Here is a 23,911-nt window from a genome sequence, read left to right as displayed (position 1 = left end):
AACATCTATACCCCTGTAAAACCGTCACCAGAATAAGAGTGAACATACCCATCAACCCTGAGAATTTTCCCTGCCTTTTTAAATCTCCTAGCACGTCTCTCGCCAAGCAACCACTGGGCCGTCTCCCCTTTTGTCCTAATAGATTAGTTTGCATTTTCTAGAATTTTATTTTTTCTGCCTTTCATCACTTAGAATATCGTTTTTAGATTCATCCAGGCTGTTGTATATAACAATACTTCATTACCTTTTAATGCTGAGTATTACATTGTAAGAATATATCACAATTTATCTGTTAATAGACATTTGACTTGTTTCAAATTAGAGATCGTTAAAAATAAAGCAACTGTGAATATTCATATACAGATGTCTATAGGAACATATGCTTTATTTTCTTGGGGAAATACCTACAATGAAATGGGTCATATATTGGTATATGTTTAACTTTTCAAGAAACTGCCAAACTGTTTCAAACTGATTATATCCTTTTACATCCCTATTAGAGGAGTATATCAAAGTTCTAATTCCTCCATATCCTTAACAACACTTTTCATTTTAGCTGTTCTAATAGATATGTATACATTTTTTGTAGATGGATATCCAGTTTCTCCATCATGGTTTTTATTCTGTTTCCCTAAGACTAATGAGGTTAATAAAGTTGGAACATCATTTCATGTACCTATTTGCTATCTGGGTATCTGCTTGGTGAAGTTACTGTCCAAGTCTTTTGCCCATTTTTTGAGACTTGTTTTCTCATTGTTGAGTTTTGAGAGTTTGAGAGTTTCTTTCATTTAAAAAAATTTTTTTTAACGTTTTTATTTATTTTTGAGAGAGAGCAAGACAAAGTATGAGCAGGGAAGAGGCAGAGAGAGAGGGAAACACAGAATCCAAAGCAGGCTCCAGGCTCTGAGCTGTCAGCCCAGACCCTGATGCGGGGCTCGAACTCACAGACCGTGAGATCATGACCTGAGCTGCAGTCAGGCACTCAACCGACTGAGCCACCCAGGCACCCCTATCTTTATTTATTTTTTAAGTGATATCTATGCCCAAAGTGGGGCTTGAACTCATGGCCCCGAGATTAAGAGTCAAATACTCTACAACTGAACCAACCAGGCACCCTGAGAGTTTGTTACATTCTTGATACAAATTCTTTATTACATGCTTTGCAAATATTTCTCTCAGGCTGGGGCTTGTCTTCTTTAGCAGTATATTTTAAAGAATAGAAGTTTGTAAAAATTGACTAAGTCCAATCTCTCAATTTGTTCATTCATAGATTGTGACTTTTATTGTCACATCTAAAAAATCTTTGTCTAACTCAGAGTCACAAAAATTTTCTTACGCTTTCTTCCAGAAATTAAAAAAAAAATTTTTTTTTTAAGTTTATTTAATTTTGAGAGACAGAGAGAGACAGAGCAAGCAGGGGAGGGGCAAAGAGAGAGGGAGACACAGAATCCAAAGCAGGCTCCAGGCCCTGAGTTGTCAGCACAGAGCCTGACGTGCGGCTCCAACTCATGAGCTGTGAGATCATGATCTGAGCCAAAGTTGGACGCTCAACCAACTGAGCCACCCAGACCCTCCTCTTCCAGAAATTTAACAGTAATTTTAAGCTTTATATTTGGGTCTGTGATCAATTTGGGGTAAATTTTTATACAAGGTTGGAGATGTAAATCAAAGTTCCTATTTTTATATATGGATATCCAGTTCTTCTAAGCACAATTTGTTAAAAACAAACTATTCTTTATTCATTGAATTACCTTTGCACTTTGTCAAAAACCTGTTGTCCTTATATATGTGGGTCTATTTCTGGACTCTACATTTTGTTACATTAATCCATTTGTCTATTTTTACACTAATACCACTCTGTTTTGATTACTGTAGATATTTAATAAGTCTTAAAATCAGGTAGTGTCAGTCCTCCAACTTTGTTCTTGTTATCAAAGTTAACTGGGCTATTCTACATCTTTGCATTTCTATATGAATTTTAGAATCAGCTTGTAAGTTTCTTCCTTCCTTCCTTCCTTCCTTTCTTTCTTTCAACCTACTGGGATTTTGATTTGGATAGTGTTGAACCTACATATCAATTTAAGGAGAGCTGACATGTTAATGATATGAACCCACTGAGCCAGGAAAATCTGTCCAATTATTTAAGTTGTCTTTACTTTCTCTAACCATACTTGCGGTCTTTAGTGTATAGGTCCTTTGTGCCTTTTATCATATTTATTCCTAAGTATTTCATATTTTTTATGCTATTGTAAAGGCTATATATTTTTTGTATTTCCATTTTCAGTTGTTTGTTGCTAGAATGTAGAAATACAAATTATTATATATTTATCTTGTATCCTGCAATTTTGCTACATTCACCTATTAGTTCTAGTAAGTTTTGTCGATTCCACCAAATGGAACAGATGGATGATTATGTCAGTTTTATTTCTTCCTTTCCAATACGAATATGTTTTTTTTTCTTTTCTTGCCTGATTGCATGGCAGAACCTCCAATGTTGAATAAAAGTGGTAAGAACAGACATTACTCTGTTGTCCTGAAGTTACAGGAAAAGCATGCAGTCTTTCGCCGATAGGCATGAGATTATCTGTAGGTTTTCTATAAATGCACTTTATGTGGTTGAAGAAGTACCCTTGCATTCTAAGTTTGCTGAGTTTTTAAATTGGGAATGAATATTGGATTTTGTCAGATGTTTTTTCTGCACCTATTGAGATGATCAGCTTTTCTTTTTTAGATTAATGTGGTGAGTTATAATGATTGATTTTTGAATGTTAAACCAATCTTATACTCTTAGAATAAATCCCACCCAATTAAAATATTATCCTTTTTATATATTGTTGGATTTAATAAAATTTTGTCTAGAATTTTTTATATCTGTGTTCATGAGGGAAATTGTCCAGAGTTTTCTTTTCTTGTAATGTCTTTGTGTGGCTTGGGTATCAGGGTAATGCTGGCCTCCAGAAGAAGCCTGAAAACATTCCTTTCTCTTTACTTTTGTGAAAGAGCTTACAGCGATTGGTTGTTTGTTGTTTTTTTTTTCTCTAAATATTGTAAGGATTCACTAGTAAAATCCTATGGACCAGAATTTTTCTTACAGGAATGTTTTAAACTAAAAGTTCAATTTTGGGGAAATAAATATATAACCATTCGGGTTATATATTTCTTCTTGAGTCAGCTTTGGTAGTTTATGTCTTTCAGGGAATTTGGCCATTTCATCTAAGTTGTTAAATTTTTTTTTTTTTTTTTTTTTTTTTTTTTTGCCTAAAGTTGTTCATAATATTCCTTTATTATCCTCTAAATATCTGTAGAATTTGTAATGACGTCACCTCTCTCATTTCTGACATTGGTATTCCTGATAAGTGTCTTCTCTTTTTTTTTTTTCCCTAACCAGTCTAGCCAAAGGTTTATCAATTTTGCTGATCTCAAACAACCAAGCTTTGATTCCTTAGATATTCTCAATTAATCTTTGTTTTCTATTTCATTAATTTCCACCTTCATCTTTATTATTTCATTTCTTTGGCTTCTCTGTGTTTGATTTGTTCTTTTCTAGTTTCTTACGGTGGAAGTTAGGTCATTGCTTTGAGATTTTTTTGTATTTTTTAATGTAGGCAGTTCATTGGTATAAATTAAGATACGTTGTATTTTTATTTTCATTCAGGTCAAAATACTTTCTAATTTCACCTTGGATTTCTTCTTTAATCAGTGGGTTACACAGAAGCATGTGATTTACTTTCCAAATATTTAGGGATTTTCCAGTTAGCTTTCTGCTATTGATTTCTAATTTAATTCCATTGTGGTGAAAGGACATAGTTTGCATGACTTAAATCCTCTAAAATATATTGAGACATATTTTATGGTCTAAAACAGAGACTGGCAAACTTTTTCTATAAAGGATCAGACAGTAAATAGTTTAAGCTTTATGGGTCACACACAGTCTCTTCTGTTACATATTTTTTCTTTTTTAAGAAACCTTTCAAAATGTGAAAACCATTCTTAGTTCATAGGCCATATAAAACCAAGCTAGATTTGGTCCCATAGTCATACTTTGCTAACCCCTAACCAAGAATATGGTCTCTTTGGGTAAATGTTTCATGTACTCTTTTTGAAGAGAACGTGTATTCTTCTGTTTGTGGAATGTTCTAGTGTTGAGTTTACTATGTCCTTGCTATGTTTCAACTTGTCCTAGCAACTATTTAAGAGGATTATTATTTAATAATAATAATTTAATTATTATGGAATTATTTAATTATTGAAGCAATTATTAAAATCTCTGGCTATAATTATAGATTTGTCTGTTTCTGCTTACAGTTCTATCAGTTTTTGCTTCACATATTTTGGACCTTTTATCATTTGGGGCATAAACATTTAGGATTATCACATCCTCCTAATTAACTGACTTCTTTATTGTTATGAAATGACTTTCTTTACCCCAGTTATACCCTTTGCTCTGAAATCTTACTTTGTTTTTACTATGTTAATACAGCTCCACCAGTTTCTTTTGACTAATGTGAGCATCAGCATGGTATATCTTTTACCATCCTTTCATTCTTAACATTTTTGTATCTCTATATATAAAGTGTGCTGGGTCTTTCTTGCTATCCAACCTGACAGTCTGTACTCTTTGGGATTTTTAGATCATTTACATTTAGTGTGATTACGGACATAATTAAATTTAAGCCTATCATCTTGCTATTTTCTTCTTTTTTTTTTAATGTTTTATTTTTTTATTTTGAGAGAGAAAGAGCATGAGCAAGGGAGGGAAAGAGAGAGAGGGAGAGAGAGAGAATTCCAAGCAGGCTACACACTGCCAACACAGAGCCCAACATGGGGCTGTATCCCACGAACCATGAGATTATGACCTGAGTCAAGAGTCAGACACTCAACCAACCCAGGCACCCCCTCGTCTTGCTAACTTCTATTTGTTCCATTTGTTCTGTGTTCCATCTGTTCATTGCTCCTTTTCTCCTTTTTCTGCCTTCTTTTGGATTGAGTATTTTTTTTTTTTTAAAGTTTATTTCTGTTGAGAGAGAGAGAGAGAGAGAAGCAGGGAAGGGGAAGAGAAAGAAAGAGAGAGAGAATCCTGTCAGCACTAAGCATGACGCAAGACTCGAACTCACAAACTGTGAGATCACAACCTGACCCGAAACCAAAAGTTGGACACTTAACCAACTGAGCCACCCAGGCGCCCCTGGATTGAGTACTTTTTTATGATTCCATTTTTTGTCCTTTTGGCTTATTAGCCATAACTGTTTTGTTATTATTCTACTGGTTGCTTTAGGGTTTATAGTCTACATATTTAATTTATCACAATTTACTTTCAAGTAAATTTATACCACTTCACATATAATAAAGGAACCTTATAATATCATATTTCCATTTTTCTCCTCCTGGTCTTTATGCTATTATTGACATATATTTACTAATGCATATTATAAATCCCATAATACATTGCTATTGTTTGTGTTTAAATCGTTATCTTAAAAGAGAATTAAATGGGAAAAAAAAACTTACATATTTGGCCATGTAGTTACCTTTTCCAGTGCTCATCATTCCTCTGTGTAGATCTGTATTTCCATCCGGTATCATTTCCTTTCTGTCTGAATGACTTTCTTTAACATTCTTGAAGTGCAGTCTGTTGGATATGATATTAAATTTTCATTCTGTGAATTTTCAGTCTTTCCAACACTCTCAGGTTCAAAGTGAGTAATCACCAATTAATCTACTCCCTACCATACACTACTGTAAATAGCCTGGGCTAAACTATAAAAGAGAAAACTGAAAAGGAGGAGCATATTGTACAACCATAAATAACCTGGAACCTTTCCTCTAAAAGTCCAGTTTAGGACAAAGGAAACTTATGGTATGCCAGGGTGTCAAAAGCCACTGAATAAATATGGGGCATCTTCTTAGATATCAATTTTATATTCCAAGATTTAAAAAAAAATTATAAGCATATTTACACTAAACATAGGGCTTCTATGGTATATAACGCAACCTTTATATTAAATTTAAGACAAGAAACTGGGGGCGCCTGGGTGGCTCAGTCGGTTGAGCGTCCGACTTCGGCTCAGGTCACGATCTCGCGGTCCGTGAGTTCGAGCCCCACGTCGGGCTCTGTGCTGACAGCTCAGAGCCTGGAGCCTGTTTCAGATTCTGTGTCTCCCTCTCTCTCTGCCCCTCCCCCATTCATGCTGTGTCTCTCTCTGTCTCAAAAATAAATAAACGTTTAAAAAAAAAAAAAAAAATAAGACAAGAAACTGAAGAAAATTCTAGTTTGGGATCAAGCATTCTAAGGCAATTATTCACTTTTCTCTACTATTAACCACACTTTTATGAAAAAGTTTGAGAAGCTGTGAACTTGATTATTCATGATTTATTAAAACCTCTCCTAAAATTGGATGCTGTCAACAAATATGTAGGTTATTCATAGAGGTTTTTATTTAATTTGAATATGCATTTCTGAATTGACCACTGTATCCTGTTATTCAGCTCATGAATCATTTCTTATTGTGCTCATGAAAAGTAAACTTAATTCCAAGTTTTTAAAATACCCATCATTGGGGCGCCTGGGTGGTTCGGCCAGTTAAGTGTCCGACTCTTGATTTCAGCTTAGGTCATGATCTCATGGGTTATGGGATCAAGCCCCATGTCGGGCTCTGCTCTGACAGGGCAGAGCCTGCTTGGGATTCTTTCTCTTCCTCTCTCTCTGCCCCTCCCCCCCCCACACATGCACTCTCTCAGAATAAATAAATAAGCTAAAAAAAAAACCTATCATTATTCCTGTGAAGGACTTTTACTTACCAGTTCTTACTTTTGTGGATATCAGCATGCCTACACGTCATTCAGTACCTGCAACACTGTCCAATTTTCTGAATCCAATCCAGAATTGAATAAGAATACACATAACAAGTCTGTTAGAAATAGGCCTAAAACAAAGAAAAATAAGCTGGCTATGAAGACCCTACCAGAAAATCCACTTCTAAGACTGCATCCTAAGGAAATAAAGCAAAAATTTAACTGTTAGATTGTCCCTTTTAAAAATAGAGAAAAAAAACACATATAATATCCCCAAAGAAGATACTACTTAAATTATGGTATATCCTTATTTTATGTGGAATACTTAGCCATTAAAGGATATTATAGCTGAATATTTATTGCCAGGATAAACAACAAACAGGTATGAAAATTTAATAAAAGGGGCTAACAATGGTTACTTCTGGGTTTGGATTATTAAGTTTTTTTCTACATCTTGTTCATCTTGTTGTATATTCTTTAGTATCAACTGCTTGTAATAAGAAAAACCCGGGGCGCCTGGGTGGCGCAGTCGGTTAAGCGTCCGACTTCAGCCAGGTCACGATCTCGCGGTCCGTGAGTTCGAGCCCCGCGTCAGGCTCTGGGCTGATGGCTCGGAGCCTGGAGCCTGTTTCCGATTCTGTGTCTCCCTCTCTCTCTGCCCCTCCCCCGTTCATGCTCTGTCTCTCTCTGTCCCAAAAATAAATAAAAAACGTTGAAAGAAAAACCCAAAGTTTCCAAAAATACTAATTCAACACGAATATTTGTTCAAAATGATGAGGTCATCATTTGTTTATCCATTAATCAACAAATATTTGCAATATTATGTAAGACATAGTCCTTGCCCTCGTGACTCTTAATTTGTGAGAGAGAAAAAGGCTATAATGAACAATCTTGGAAACTTTTTATTCTTCTGTTTCATTCCCATTACTTTATTGCCCAGTCACTCTCTCTTATTTATAGTGGACTTTGGCACTTGGCTTTCAGTATCTGTCTCCCCTGCATTTCCTGCCATGATGTGCCAGTTCAGTGTCCATATGGACAACCTATCCAACAACAACCTTGAATTCTGACTTCACCAGCTACAACCATTTCATTCAGTAATCCATACCCAGAGCCACACCTTCAACCTTCTGATCATCAAGAAATTGTTCCACAACCTTAGACTCCAATATTCTTGATCTGTGACCACACCACCTATCATTCCAATTTTTTCACTCCCTTCCTCTCTAAACACTTGCTTTCTTACCTTATTTTAACCTCTGTTCCTCAACCATTCCCTTTTCTTTTTTTCAGACCACTGTCTCCAGCATAGCTTCATATCTTTTCCTATCTAGCTTAGTTTCCCAGATACATCAGTCTCTCCTGCTAATAGCCTTGCCCCTGGCTAATTCCCTCTCCCATTCCTTAGGACATATATTTTATGCCACTTTATTTCAACTCCAACTTGCTACTTCCCCTATGCCCTTATCTTTTATGTCTCCTTTACCAGAAAAAAAAAAAAATCAAAACTATAAGCTACATACCTCGTAACCTTCTTGCTCCACATTTATAAGTTATACATTTAATTATCTTCACCTCCTTCCTTCTAATCTCAGAGGAAGTATCCTTTTCTTCCAGGTCAACTCCTTTACTGCACACCTGATCCCACATTCCCTAATCTCCTATAGATCTTTCTTTACCTTTATTCCTCCTTCTTTCTAATCTCTTCTGTCTGCTGACTCTCCCCACATTTTATAAATATTAAACTCTCTTCACTGTAAAATCTCCTCCTCAATTCTATAAACTACTCCCTATAATGATCCTTTATTTCTGTTTTCAAGAAGAAATGAAGAGCCTTGAAATAATATAAATCTGCTGTAATTTTTCTCAATTTAAAATAATTTTCAACCCAACACAGAATTCTGCCACCATCAATGAATGTATTGAAAGCATACTAGCAAACGTTACTAATGACAAAATTGCCAAATCCCATGATCTGCTTCAATTTACTTGACCTGTCTTTATATTCTGATAATCCTAACTCCTTTTTTCCTGAATCCTCTCTCCCATTGGCTTCTAGAACATTGAGCTCCGTTGGTGTCCCCTTCCATCCTTCTGCTCGTTGTTCTTAATATATATTTTTTTGCTGCCTTCTCTTACTCTGCCCACTTAATAATGTTAGTTCTCATTTCCTCTCACTATATTCAGTCTCTATGAGGAATGGCATCCAGTTCCCCCCAAATTTCAACATCCACTTCTGAGTGGTCACTTCTTAGTGACTCCACTTCTAGCCCCAGCCTTTCTCTTAAGCTTCAGATGCACATGCTGAGCTTCCCTACTGAACTTCTCTATATGGATATCCCAGTGACAGTCTTCCATATTAAATATGTCTTCACTGAACGTCTTATCTCCTTCCCCTTTCCCAGTTTTCTATTCCACGCCCTTATACACACATACACATAAACTAAAATCCCCAGCCTTCCTCCATTTGCCTCTATGCTGGTTAATTATACCACTGTTGTACTCTACAACCAAGTGAGGAACCAGGCAGTCATTATAGATTCCTCCTCATCTCTATCCCATTACTTCCCTACTCCAAAATTTCATTATCTCCCCCCATGACTGTAAAACCACACAAAACTACTTTCATTTACTTAAATAATTAGAACACATTTTACATTTCCCCTAGTATTTAAATTATGAAATTACAGGGGCACCTGGATGGCTCAGTCAGTTAAGCATCTGACTTTGGCTCAGGTCATGATCTCACTCTTGGTGATTTTGAGCCCCGCATCGGGCTGTGTGCTGACAGCTCAGAGCCTGGAGCCTGCTTCAAATTCTGCGTCTCCCACTCTCTCTGCCCACCCCCCCCCTCCCCCCCCCCCGCTCATACTCTGTCTCTCTCTCAAAAAATAAAATAAATTATGAAATTACAACCATGTTACCTTATTAGCAAACTAAGAAGGCTTATACAGAAACATAAATAGCCTCCACTATTCCAAGATCAGAAACCTTGTTTATACTCCTATACCTAAGTGTTTATCACACAGCAGTTGTTGCTTTACTATCTGTTCACTTTTGAATAAGGTAAGCATGGCATACTTAAAGATAACCATAATAATTATTAAGCTGCATATTAAACCGTTGGATAAATAATAGGATTCATATTAATTTTAAATAACAAAATACAATTTTATACCTTGTTAGTTCATCAGAAATTCTTTAAAACGTGTACCACACACATAGCTATATACATAAACCAAATTAGGAATTAGATAAACTAACAAACTGAGTTTTCTCTATAAACTGAGCTTCCTTTTATTCCTTTCCTGTCACTGACACCATCACCCTATCTATGCTCCCAAAATGATGAAAGCAAAGGCATCCTTGTAGCTACTCTTGGAGTAAGAATAGTATGGCCTAGGTGGATCAGAGGGCTCCCGCTGCCTCCCCAAATCTTTTCTGCTTTGCTTTCTGATGCCTGAGAGATGGAACCATCTATTCCACAAAAAAACTGCAATTTTCCTGAAGGAGAGACACAAAGTATAGTATTTAATAATGCTAATAAATGAATGTACTTCAATAATACCAAGACACAAAAAACAAATGTAGAGCCTTCCTTTGTCAACTGGGAAAGGAGGGAGGAAAGTAGTATATTGTTAAGGGGTCTTCACAAACAATGCCTTCCAAATCATTCCTGATTTTTTTAATATTCTTTAATGCACATGTATTTTGTAGTGGGGGGGGGGGATTTTTCAAAAGAGAGTCCACAGGTCTAGTTTCAAGGGCAAATAAAAGTTATTCACAAAGTATTTTTATATCAAGTGATTTAGAAGAAGCTTTGAACTTTATCATAATTAACAACTGTATGTACTAACATTTTCTACGTCTAAAGGATTAAACTTTAGGAACTTTCAGTTTTATATTCCTTTCCTTTTGAAGGAAATAGGAGTATAAAGATAGATGGGAGGATCATTAGATGTAGTCACATGCTACAAGAATTTCTTGTCAGGAAAAAGTTTTGTATCTGCCATAGTATAGTATGAGTAGTTTTGCAGTTTATTAAAAATATTGCAGTTAAGTCACATGAGCTTTTCTGCCAATGGCATAAACATCTAACGGTTTAAAAAAAAAATCTATGTTTATAAAATACATCCTCTAAAAAGGAAAAAAAAATTAGTACGCATGATACTTCAAACCTCTTATGTTTCTTTAAGAGTTTCTTTAAAATTAGGTGTATGCTCTATATATACCATCCTGAGTTCACAGGGCCAAAAGTTAACAGTATAGAGTCATCAAGTAAATTAAATGTTAACAGCAAAAATTAAAGGACTTAAATTAAAAACATAGGGTCTAATCCTATGATGAAGAAAAGTGAGGAAAAAGTGTTCCCACAAGAGCTGTAAACTGTTCACCTATTTAAAATAAATTACTTCTTCAGAGCTGCCTTAAAAAGTTAATTTGTTTTAAACACATAAGCATTTCTTTGCCAAAAAAGAATGCTGTATTTTTTCTCCTCATTTCCCTATAGATTTGTACTACATGAAAGAAATAATGTTTTACATATTAAGAATAGAAATGTAGCGTGAGGCTCAATTGTCACAGAGAACTCATCACACGTTCTCAGTCATATCTCCAAGAGACCAGAGAGGGTCTCAATTTTACTTCTGTTTACTAAAAATAAGAAATGAATGCTAATAAATTCCTGGCTCCCTGTCCTCCTCAACTTCTAGGCCAAGGCTCACCCCAAGTCAATAAAGTCTCTGAGAAGGTCATGAGTTATAATTTTTTAAAGTTTTTACTCAACGTAAAGTTTATTTTATTAAAACCCTTCAATTTTCTTTTGATAAAGGATCAATAGATCCATCTCTATTATTTACAAGTCCTTTTTATTCTCTTATATTGTTCCCCAAATATCAACATTTTAATGGCTAGGACAAAAACTTAACTAATGCTTAGTATATTTCAGACCATATAGGGTATAGGATTTACTGTTCTAGGTGTGTCACTTTTTGAGAGGGGCTCTGTTAAACTGCAGCATAACCATTTACTTTTTTTTAAGTTTATTTAGTTTTTTTTTTAGTAATCTCTACACCCAACATGTAGAACTCATGCCCTGACTCTGAGGTCAGGAGTCACATGCTCTTCCGACAGAGCCAGCCGGGAGCCCCATTAGTGGTCATATTTAAAGAGTTATCACACGTAGGTGGTTATGAATTTATACTCGGTAGCTGCAGGGGGCACTCTGACAATGGGTAGCAGCTTTTACAAAGAGGTATGCTTTAACTGATATGATTCTATGACTCTATTATTTTAAAAACAATATTCTAAAACTCTGTATTTAATATTTCATCTAAAGACAGCAGGTTCACACAATTTTAAAAGGTAGGCAACTGAAATAAGTGGATTTATCCTTTTTCCAGGTATCCTTATTGGTAAAGGGGGTGGGGGAGTTCATACTTCTTCAGTAAATATTAACCATTATTAATTGTAAATGAATTTTAGTTCAGTCACATACTCTGTGCTCAAGAATATGGAAGCAAAACAATTCTTCATATGGGGGGAAAAAGCCTTTATACCTCCACAACCTTAAATCAGAGTTGAAAATATGTATGAATCTGTTCTACTTCCATAATACTCACTCATAATATGATTTTTTAATTGAAATAGATATTTGCCTAATTTTCTTAAACATTACAAGAACTTAAAATACATAGATCATTCCTAAGCTATAATACTATATGCTTGATTTAATAAATCATTCTACATTTAATTTATATCTTCCTGGGGTTAAAACTATGACTTACTGGTAAAAACTGTCACCTCAAGCAAGTTAGGATTACCATCCCAGGCACTGAAGTTAATTATCAGAGCCCCCCCTAAAAGGGGTGATCTTACAGACATGACTCCCAGATTCAAATTACATATAATTTAAATCTTCCATCTACCGCTAAGATTGTAGCTAACTTTCATCACTAGTTTGTTTTGCATCTTTGGATACCTTAAGATCATCTAGTTGGATTCTCCATAGCTCTCAAGTTTTATGACTATGATCACAACACTAAACTCATGGTAACAAATGGGATCTAATTCTTTATGAACAAGAGAAGCAAATGTTTTTAAAAAGCAGATTTATAAGAATTGTGTGACCCATCCATCCATCAGCACCCTCCAGTCCCTTAACAACATCCTCAATTATTGATTTTTTTTAAATGTTTATTTTTGAGAGAGAGAGAGAGAGAGAGTGCTTGCAAGCGGGGTAAGGGCAGAGAGGGGGAGACAGAATGTGAAGCAGGCCCCAGGCTCTGAGCTGTCAGCGCAGAGCCTAATGCAGGGCTCGAACCCACGAACTATGAGATCATTACCGAGCCATGAGATCATGATCTGAGCCCAAGTAGACACTTAACCAACTGAGCCACCCAGGCACACCTCAATTGTTGATTTTAAAAAGTAATTCCAGGGGCGCCTGGGTGGCGCAGTCGGTTAAGCGTCCGACTTCAGCCAGGTCACGATCTCGCGGTCCGTGAGTTCGAGCCCCGCGTCAGGCTCTGGGCTGATGGCTCGGAGCCTGGAGCCTGTTTCCGATTCTGTGTCTCCCTCTCTCTCTGCCCCTCCCCCGTTCATGCTCTGTCTCTCTCTGTCCCAAAAATAAATTAAAAAAAAAAAAAAAAAAAAGGTTAAAAAGTAATTCCATAACAATGAGATAGATAGTGAAAACTTACAAACCTCTACTTTCACTTCCAAGTTTTGCTTTTACAAATACTTTTTTTTGTTGTTGTTTTTCTTCTGTTAACTGTATTTGTTAACTGTTCAATTTTTCTTTTCTTTTTTTAATGTTTATTTATTTATTTTTGAGAGAGAGAGTGAGTGAGTGAGCAGGGTAAGGGCAGAGAGACAGGGAGAGAGAGAATCCTAAGCATTCTCTTGGAATGAGAAGAGATCGTACTCTCAGCCAAAATCAAGAGTTAAGAGTTGGCTGCTTAACCAACTGAGTTACCCTGGCGCCCCTCTATCTTTCTTAGAGACTTATCTCTTTATACATGGAGGATATTAACCCATTATCTGCTTTATAGGTTAAAAATATTTTTCAGTTTGTCATGTCTTTAATATTTATAGTGAATTTTTTCCTGTGTATTTTTTGTGTAGCTACCAAACAATGATCTCCAAGATTCTGTGTTGAACCTTTTTATCATTCTGCATATCTCAGTGGCCTCATCCAATCCCATAGTTTAAACTACCATCTACAATTGATCAACTAGTAAATCTATAGACAACATGCAAACCAAAGCTTTCCCCTAAATTCCAGACTTCTAAATAAAATCCAATCCTAATATGTAGTTATCTATAAAGTGAGGATGGGGGGGATGTACTTAGCCCACAGGCATCTCAAAATCAATACTTCATATATCGAAATCCATCAAACCTAGTTTCCTTATCTCAGGAAATGGCACCCACAGCTACTCAGCTGCCCACACCAGAAACCTAGGAGTCCTGTGACATACCTCCTTCTTGCTCTTCTCCATATATAAAGCCTCCTAAACCTCCTCTTTAGTCTTATCTTCCAACTTCTTCCATCTTTACTTACTCCGCTCTAGCCATATGGGCATTGAATGTACCAGTCCTTCCAGCTCAGGATATTACCATATGTTCTTCCTTTGCTTAGAATGTTCTTCCTTTTTGTCCTAGCTAATTCCTAAGCCTTGGCTTAACTGTCCGACCTTAGGAAAGCCTTGCTTAAACCTCCAGTGTTAGGTAGGTCTCCATAGTGTATGCTTTCATTGCATCTGTATTTTTCTGTTACAGTACTTATCACAGTTGTAATTTGTATGACTATTAACTTACACATTGTTTCTCTCACTAGACCACACCACAAGAACTGTGACTATTTTGTCGCCCCACTTATATGCTCAGTACCTTGCACAACACATGACACAGAAGAGGTGCTAAAAATAGTTACCTAGAAATACCTACATATTAATACTGAATAAATAAATCCAATCCCTTTTGAACTTCATTTCACTCCCATTTCTACTTCTTTCGTTCAAGTACTATTTATTGCTTGCCTGGATACCACGATAGCCTCTGGAGGATCTGACCACTGCTCTCACATTTTCTTTTTCTTGCTTTCTTTTTTTAAAAAATTTTTAAGTTTACTTATTTATTTTGAGAGAGAAAGCCCGAGTGGGGGAGAGAAGAGAGAGAATCCCAAGCAGGCTCCCACGCTATGAGAGCCGGATGCGGGGCTCGAACCCACCAACCATGAGATCATGACCTGAGATGAAATTAAGAGTCACGCTTAACCAAGTGAGCCACCCAGGCACCCCTGCTCTCACATTTTCTAATCTGTTCTCCAGTATCCTTGTTAAAGTGAGTTTCTAAAATATAAATCTGATCATTTTACTCACAGGTTTAAGATTTTTCAATTGCATCAATATAAAGGTGACACACAAGGCCCTTCATGGTTTAACCTCTATCCACTTGATCAGGCTGAACTTTTCAACTCCTCCAAAGCCACGTAGCAGCAAATCACACAAACTACCTGAATTTCCTTGAACATGCAGGTTCTTTATGACTTCTGTTTCATTACACTCCAATGATTATGTTTAAAATGTTTTCTGTGGCAGATTTCTACACTCTCTTTCACACTGGAATAACCCTAGTCCTGTAAGGCTCCACCAAGGAATCCCTCAAGATATAGCTCTACTTCTGGAAAGCTTTCCTGAGCCACTTATTCCTAACCTGGTTTAGGCATACTCTTACTCTATTTTTATCAAATTGTCATTTTTAGAGAATTTATCTATCTTCCATTAGACTTTCAGTTCCTTCCTTGGCAAGGACTACGTATTTTTCATCTCTGTATATCCAGTTCTGGTATGGACTTCGGTAAATGTCTGATTAAATCTGTGTGCCAAAACATATCAAACCCATCAAAACATACCTACCTGTGGGAACTGGTATTCCTACTTCTGGGAAATCTTCCAATAAATAAGCAAACAAATAAGAAAGTCAATTAGAAAAGGTATATGCATAAAAATGTTCACTTCAGAATTTTTTATAATAGCAAAATATTAAAAATAACCTAAATGTCCAGCAATAGAATGGTAGAATCTGCTAATGACATGTAGTAGAGCAATTTAGAATGAAGATTGTAAAATTGATATAGTAATTCACAGATGCTTACAACATGTTAAGTGGAAAAAGACAAAAAAAAACTATTTCACAGCATGACCTTTTAAAATAGCTATTGACTCAAAGGGAACGTGAAAATTGTATGAGTAGTTTGTGTGGATTGTGATTTCATTGCCTTTATTCAGAACTTTATAAATGTTGCTATGATAGCTTCTCAATTATAATTACAATGAAAAAAACTTAAAATTAAACCATACCATTAACCCATGTATATATATTAGTGTATGCACATTTATATATACACAGTTTTGTTTATGTATATATGTATATATATGTGTATATATATATATGTATATATATATTTGTGTGTGTGTACGTATATTTTTTCCTAGTTCAGTCTTACGAAAGATCCAAGAAGCAGAGACACTTCATTAGCATAAGCATACCTAGCCTTGGTCTCTAATACCATTCTGCACTAACAGGAAACAGGGCTCCTTAGAGAAAAGGCTAATTCCAGGGCTGGAGCAGAGTTAAAGACAAGATAAACATGGAACATCTTATTATATCAGAAAGTAAGGAAGTGCTCAAAAAAAAAAAAAAAATGATGTAGGCATATCACAAAGACATAGTACCCAAACTAAAGGTGCTCCCACTAGCTTAATCTGGGACAATTTAAACACCAAAATAATTAAATACAGACTCAAATATTTAGAAGTGAAAGATCATGGTGTAACTTACCTTCAAGTGATTCAGAAAAAAAGTATACAAAATATACACATATAAATAAATATAGGTAAAACTCAAGAAAACAAAGCAAATACAGAATGGAAAAATAGGAACTCCTAAGTTAATGCAGATAATAAATAGACAAATAGAGTTGAAAGGGCTCTTTGTTCACAGAATGCTATGGGCTGACTGGTAGATGTGGAGAGAGCATTAGATTTGTTGACTCATTTTGCAACCATTATGGTAAAATTATATCAGCAACAGTTGATTCTAAATTTAAATGGGAATTTTGATGATGAGCAGGATGCATCTTCAAATATTTCCCCACAATTTGGTTTTTAATTGCCAGGAAGAAAAAAAACAAAACCCAGAGTAACTACAGAATGGAAAATTCGGGCCACATATGGACCAGGTGATCAAAACTAATTATTACCAATGAGGGAAAGATGGATATCATGTGCTTCTAAAAGTGATCACCTGTGCAGTAGTCCAGTTGAGAATATATATATAACCCCAATTTAATCATGAGGGAACATCAGACAAAAACAAAATAAGGAACATTTTATTTAAAAGAGGGGTGGAGTGAGAAGCTATATTCTTTAAAAATGTCAAGGTCAGGGGTGCCTGGGTGGCTTAGGTTGAGCATCCAACTTCGGCTCAGGTCATGATCTCAACATTTGCAGTTCATGAGTTCCAGCCTGGCATCAGGCTCTGTGCTGACAGCTCAGAGCCTGGAGCTTGCTTCTGGTTCTGTGTCTCCTGCCCTCTCTACCCTTCCCCCACTTGCTCTCTGTTTCTCTCTCTCAAAAATAAATACACATTAAAAAAAAATTTTTTTTTAATGTCAAGGTAATAAAAGATAAAGGCTGGAAATGTTCCAAAGTAAAGGAAGCTAAAGAGTCATGACAACTAAATGTAGTACCTGACACCAATCTGGCTCCTATACTAGAGGGGGAAAAGCTACAAGGATCAACCTACAAAATTGGAATATGGAGGTAGATTGAAGTATTAGTTCAATGTAAGACTATCAAGTATTCATGGGTTACAGGTCAGAATGTATGTAAATTAACCTAAAGTGGTTCAGAAAAAAATTGTATATAAATATACATGTATGAGGTGAGAGAGATTTTGCACAAGAGCAAGCAGATGATAAGGGTGTTCTATAAATTATTTTTATCTTTGAACTTTTTGTAAATTTAAAATTATTTCTAAGTAAAAAGATTTTTTAAAAATTAAGTCCACCTTAGAGAAACAAGACCAACAGGAAAATAAATGTTACTTTAAGACCCATCTAAGCAAATTGTTTTTAAAACATTCTCCAGTGTATACTAAATTTTCAAGTTATTGTTCCAAATGTTTTCAAGTCTTCATTCTTTTGTAAAAGATGAAAAGACCTATAGCTTTCACAGTTTTATCTAAATAAGTTAATATGTTGAAGCCAACATTCCATCAGTTGTAGCTTTCTTATTACAAACAGCAGGAGGGAAAGAAAGCATTGAAATTACAAAACCTCTGTTCTCCACATTACCCACATTTACCATTCATTTGCTGGTGATTGCATTCCAGTTTCCAAGTAAAACCTCAGATTTTAAATTATGACTTCAGTTCTACTGTTATGACAAGTAAAGAGTATGCAGAGACTCAAATGAGGTCTGTGGAAAGGAGTGGGGTAGGGCTGATTAACTCTTCATCATATTGAAGATGAAAAAAAGCTGAAAACTTCTATCCTAATTGAGTACCTAAATAACTTCTTTATTTTCATAAAGTACATCACTATGTGGAGTATTAAAGTTTGGAGAAAGTATTCTTATTAGTTTTTACCTCTGAATTTGATGATCTGATGTAAAAACACTTTTTTTTTTTTCCTTTAAAATTCAACTCAATTATTTGCACCCCCTTGTGGTCAAACATAAAATTCGTCGTTTTCAAAACATCTTCCAATTGGGCTTTTTGTTCAGGCATAGGAACCATGTTACGAGATTTTGTTTTCCTCCTGTTTTGGTGAATGGAGATTATGAAGGGTTTTTGGTTTATGAAATAGTATTTTAAACAAAACAGGACTTAAATCTTCTAAAAGTGACCTCTACATAAACTTCAGTCTGGGCAAAATGGAGACAATTGCACCAACCTCAAGGGTTACTGTGAGGATTCAAGGGGAGAGTGCATATACTTGCTTAGCTGACACACAGTAGGTGCTCAGTAAATGTTATTTACCAATATCATCACTTTAGAATTCTCTTGACAGACTATATCGTAAAGGGGGTTAGATAAAAAATTTACCAGTTCATGCAGTTCAAGTACAATTGTTCCTTAAAGATACCACTTATCCAGACTTATGTCTGGTTGATTCTCGCCACAGATACAGTATATTTTTAAAGAACAAAGAATATATACTTATCTCTGGATGACAGAAATTTGGGTACTTTTTACTTTATATTTTACTTTATATTTTAGACTGGCCTCATTTTGCTCTTCCCCCCTCCTTAATTTTAATAATTAGAAAAAGCAATAAAACTATTCCACTTCCATAGGATACTCTTAATGATAAATTGACATCCTTATTCATCTAGCAGAGACTGTTACTCATATTTGGCAAAAATAATTTGTCAGGCTACTTTATCAAGGAGCTTTTGATCACAAATGTTTAACTCCTATTGGCACTAGCTTAGCTTTTTAAAACATAAGAACCTATTTTAAAAGATTAGTGTTAATGACTGACAACAATAGCTAACATTTACTAATACACCAACCGCTGTTAAAATGCACTTACTATATTACCACATTTACATCCATACAACCCAATGAGATAATAGCATTACACCTTTTACAGAAGATAGAATTGAGAAAAAGTAACTTATAAAGCTAATAAGTAGCAAGGCTGAGATCCAAATCCAGGCAGTTTAGTTCCAGAGTCCACCCACTTAACCAGTGAACAGAAGTACCAGAGATGTAAAACATACTACTTTGCAACATTACTTCTTGATCTCAAATTATTAAAATCCATTTCTTTTCTAATTGTACCTCAATAATGCAAATCATGCTAGCCTTCTCCCATTTCCCTACTTCTTAGTACTTCGGGCACTTTCAATATCCATCATCTTCTTTAACCCTCGCAATGATATATGTATGTTTTTGTATACTCCTACAGTTACTTACGGTTCATCACAAGTTGTTTTGCAACAGAAACTGGAAAAAAAAATGTAGCAATACCCCAGCTTTTAGACTGTTGGATTCTTTAGAAAGCTTATTATCACTTGGGATCAGGAAAAAATTAACCAGTCAAAAATAATCTTAAAATGTAACAATATAGGATCAATGGCAGTTGTTTTGTTTTCATTTTCATCCTAACTAGCTTGGTGGCGGGTAGGATAACTCTCCCAAGCATATGAATGCTTAAAAGAGGTTTCTAAGGAAGGTGTTAAAATATTGACAACTTTATCATCAATTATTGCTATCTTAGCGTCCAGTTTGGGGACGTGGGCACAGATTTGTCTACGTTTTGTGCCTCTTTCTACTTACTAGTTCTAAGATTTAGGGGCAAATTTCTTAATCTGAGTCTCGAGTGCCCTCATGTATAAAATGACATTAATACCTATATAACAGGACTGTTTTTAGGGGCAAACACGATCAATCCGTAAAGCGTTTATTTAGCTCCGTGCCAAGCCAGAGTACAAAGTACAGTACCACAGTGTACGTAGTATCTAGCTATTATTACTTTATTAACGTGCCGCACAATGGAAACCCGTCTTCGATAGTTTCAGTTCCTTTACCACCCTTTAAAAAAAAAAATCACCCTAAGTGATACCCAAAGACTACCCATTCACCTCCCCAAAACAGAGCAGAATGTTTAGGAACATGTGAGACGGTGAGAAACTGGACTCGATGAAAGCGCCTTCGAAACAGCCTAGAATCGAGAAGGGCTACAACACACTTAAGTAATCCTTCACTCCAGAGCACACGCACACCACACACACACACACACACACACACACACACACACACAGTTGTTGAGGAGGGGAAACCACGCCTCCTGTGTGTGCTCAGGTTGGATCGCACAGCAAGAAACAGAATGCCCCAAGTTCCAGAATCTGACAGATGCGGACTCATCCACGTGCTTGCAACCTGTGCCTCCTTGGGCAAATTACTTAAATTCTCTGAGCCTTGCTTTCCTGGTCTGCAAACCGATAATAATAATAGTACCTACCTCATAAAGTTGTTCTGAGGCTTAAGTGCAATAGCTCCTGCAAAGCGTTGACATACAGCAAGTGCTCTACACACAGGCGGGGCTGTTTTAAGTACACGTGTATCCACACACAGGGTCTCAGAGACACAGTCCGTTGTTAGTTTAGACACTGGCAATAAAACGTTTTTCTTTTCGTCTAGGCTGCACGCTTATTTGTTTTCCTCGAACAGTAAAATAATGCCGATCGACTGACAAGTCATCTATGGACCCTCGGGCCCACAGTCCCCACAGTTCCTCCACGTCCGCGGCTGAGCAAAGAAGCTGCACGCACGCGCAAGAAAGGAGGTCGGAGGAGAGACTGAGGAAGCAAAGTGCGAGCGGCGAACAGCGACGATTCTGCGCATGTACAAGGCGCGGAGGTTGGGGTAGGAGTTTGCGCATGAGCAGAAGTGTCGGGAAAGCTAGAGAAGGGTTAGGAGGCGGTATTGACAGCTGTGGAGGCAGCCCGCGTTCCCGGCATGCCCCGGGGCGGCGGGGTTGGCTCTAACGAATTTGAATGAGGAGCCTCAGCGCTTTCGGCGCCATTTTCGAGTGATGCCTGATCTCATCAATCTAGCGGGAGAGACGGGATAACCTGTCCGAGATTATAGCGCCGCTAGGACTCCGCCGAAAAATCACTTAAAAAATTGCCAAAAATTACTTAGTGCAAAGGGCAGCCCGCGGAGCTTCACCAGGGTTGGCGCAGACGGTAAGAACCTGAAGAAGTAACAGCGGGACCTGGGAGGTGGCAGTGGGGGACCGTCAGGCGATGGGGGGGGGGGGGGTTGCAGCGAGTGGGCACTGGGTCCGCCCTCATTTTAATTGCTAAAAATGAGAGGAGATGGGGTTGGGGGTAATTGAGTGTCTGCGAGTGGGCGGCGGCGGGCGGAATGTGGCGGGAGCGCGGAGAGACGGGGGTGTGGGGGGAGGGGAGTTGCAGTTTGAGCGGGACTCTGACGGGCTGCGGCGGAGCAGCCGCCGCCCAGCAGATCTGTCAGCGGGACCCCCCGCCCGGGGCCGGGCTCGGGGCGCGGCGGGGCTCCGCAGGCCGGGGCTTCTTGACAGGAGAGGGGCGAGCGTCCCCTCCCCCATTTGCCAAACCGAGCGGTCTTTAATCGCAGTTTTCCCGGCCCGCTGACGGCCGTCTTCTCGTGACATGAAATTTAAGATCGACGGAAAATTAGGGACCGAGAGTCTAGTGGGTGCCTCCAGTGCGTCGTGCGGACCTGCTGTCCGCGGGACCCAGCACTGTATATTGTGTTAGACGCTGAAGCGTGAGGTGCCCTCGGAATGTGGGTTTCACAACGTAGCCCTACGGCTTTGCGCTCCTCGGTCCCGGCAGGAGTAACCCTGACGGTGTCTGGCTTTTCCAATTTGGACAAGATAGGGCGGGGGCAGACTTTTGAGGTTTCAGCGGGCTCCTAGGGAAGATGCTGGACTTTCGCTTTTTGCTCGGGATTTTTGTCCTTTGCTCTCACGGTGTTGTTTTTTCGGGGGGGGGGGTGAAAGATAGCGTTTGGAGCTTGCCATTTCCTTCTCCCAGTTGCACTTTTCTTAGAAGACTCCTCCGATCTCTGAAACATGTCTCAGGGAAAAAAAAGCAATCTGTGAAACTGTATTGATGTTTTCCTCACGAAAAAGTCTTAGCCCGGACAGCTTAACGGTAATTTTGCGATCTCCACCTTTTCTCGGGAACTCTCTTGACTGAGGCGGAGGGACGAGGACTGTTATTTGTCTTTCCCTTTAGTGATTTTTTTTTTTTTTTTTTTACGTCGTAGTTTCTACCAATTCTTAGTCGCTAACTCTCGAATGATTTGAGCCAGTGACGGTTTTAAGCGGTACTTTATAAATAATGGCCTTCGTGAAAATTATTCATTAAAGATCTGTTAGGTTTTGAGTCTTTTTCTGCGCTGAAGGCACCGCTGATTAACCCTTTGCCGGTGTGTTTTGCATGTGGGGCGCGCGGCTCTGGGTTGCGAATATGCAGGAGGTGGGTTTTGCAGCAGCTCTTCAATTGTTCGCGAAGAGGAAAAACGCTTTCTGGGAACCGCACTCACACACTCTTTAGGACCACCTGCCTAAAGAGTTTTTCCCCCTGGAATTGATGTAACGATTGATGGATTTCTTATTTCTGTAAAGACTGGAGGACCCGCCCTCACTTAGAATCTGTCCCCGAGGAGAATAGGAGAGCGCAATGTGATGTTTTTCAAATTGTGTCTAACGGAGCTCCCAAAACACCGGACTCGTTACCCCCTGATTGGCTGGAAGGGAGCGGGACTAGGGGGTTTGAAAGTTGAACACTAGATTGTGATTCTCGACTTTGAGAAAAATACTTTTAGAGAACCACGGAAATAGTTAGGAAACGTTAAGACGGGGAGTTTGGGGGGTGGGGGGGGGGGAAGCTGGTGTTTAGTATTTTTTTCTTCCATAAAGGACTTTCGAACAGTTCTGAAATGTGTATTAAAAGTAAAACTGAGGATGCAGTTTTCGCAGAAATTGTAATTCTGTTGGCTGAAATTGCGAGACTTTTATGTGTTTGCCCCTGTTATCTGTTGGTTAAAAAACTGACTGTAGGATCTAGGGTTTTTATTTCTTTGGCAGAAAATTTTCAACTTAAGCTACACATTTCGATGCAGATTTCGGGAGAATTGTTTCTTTTATTTTGATGATAAGAAACTTAAAATTTCTTAGGAATGAGCCTCCCCACATTGCCCATGAAAATTGTATGTATTTAAATTTATTTTCCACATCTAACTTAAAACACATGGGTTTTGCAAATTCAGCCATTGCTGTGGACTTAAAACTTTATTAACAAGAAATTTACGTTGCTTAATTTAGACAATACAACAGGTAAGTATGCACAGGTGCTTATGTATGATTTCATTCCTTTGATAAATTCACTGTGGAGAAATACATCGCATACACCATTGTGGGTGTGTTGTGTCTTACTTGGTTGGTTTTCAGTTCATTTTTGTTTAATGTTGGTTGAGACAGCCGTCAATATATTTCTATTTATTACCAAGCTTGTCATTCCGTTTAATTGCATCTTGATAAAAGGCGGGT

General features: G+C 37.5%; 2 long non-coding RNA genes across 7 annotated transcripts in view; one reads left to right on the top strand and one right to left on the bottom strand.

The window, feature by feature from the left end:
- LOC132682105 (uncharacterized) overlaps window positions 1-20,942 on the bottom strand; it is a 79,895-nt gene extending 58,953 nt beyond the window's left edge. For 2 of the 5 annotated variants that reach the window (XR_013550380.1, XR_013550371.2), the window contains exons 1-3: window positions 20,831-20,942; window positions 6,799-6,923; window positions 5,529-5,629 (exon numbers count right to left, since the gene is read on the bottom strand). This is a non-coding gene — a long non-coding RNA (uncharacterized LOC132682105). Of the gene's footprint in view, window positions 1-5,508; window positions 5,630-6,798; window positions 6,990-15,713; window positions 15,747-20,830 lie in introns of all 5 variants that reach the window. The other 3 variants (XR_013550374.2, XR_013550381.2, XR_013550376.2) reach the window with 3 other exon arrangements.
- LOC144613040 (uncharacterized) overlaps window positions 7,515-23,911 on the top strand; it is a 101,763-nt gene continuing 85,366 nt past the window's right edge. For both annotated transcript variants that reach the window (XR_014137419.1, XR_014137420.1), the window contains exons 1-2: window positions 7,515-13,221; window positions 13,457-21,557. This is a non-coding gene — a long non-coding RNA (uncharacterized LOC144613040). The remainder of the gene's footprint in view (window positions 13,222-13,456; window positions 21,558-23,911) is intronic.

The sequence above is a fragment of the Panthera onca genome, chromosome A1 (assembly GCF_046562875.1).
Source record: "Panthera onca isolate mPanOnc1 chromosome A1, mPanOnc1 haplotype 2, whole genome shotgun sequence".
In the NCBI taxonomy this organism is placed as follows: Eukaryota; Metazoa; Chordata; class Mammalia; order Carnivora; family Felidae; genus Panthera; species Panthera onca.
Note: the sequence above shows the minus strand (reverse complement) of the source record. Positions and strands in the feature narration are given on the sequence as shown.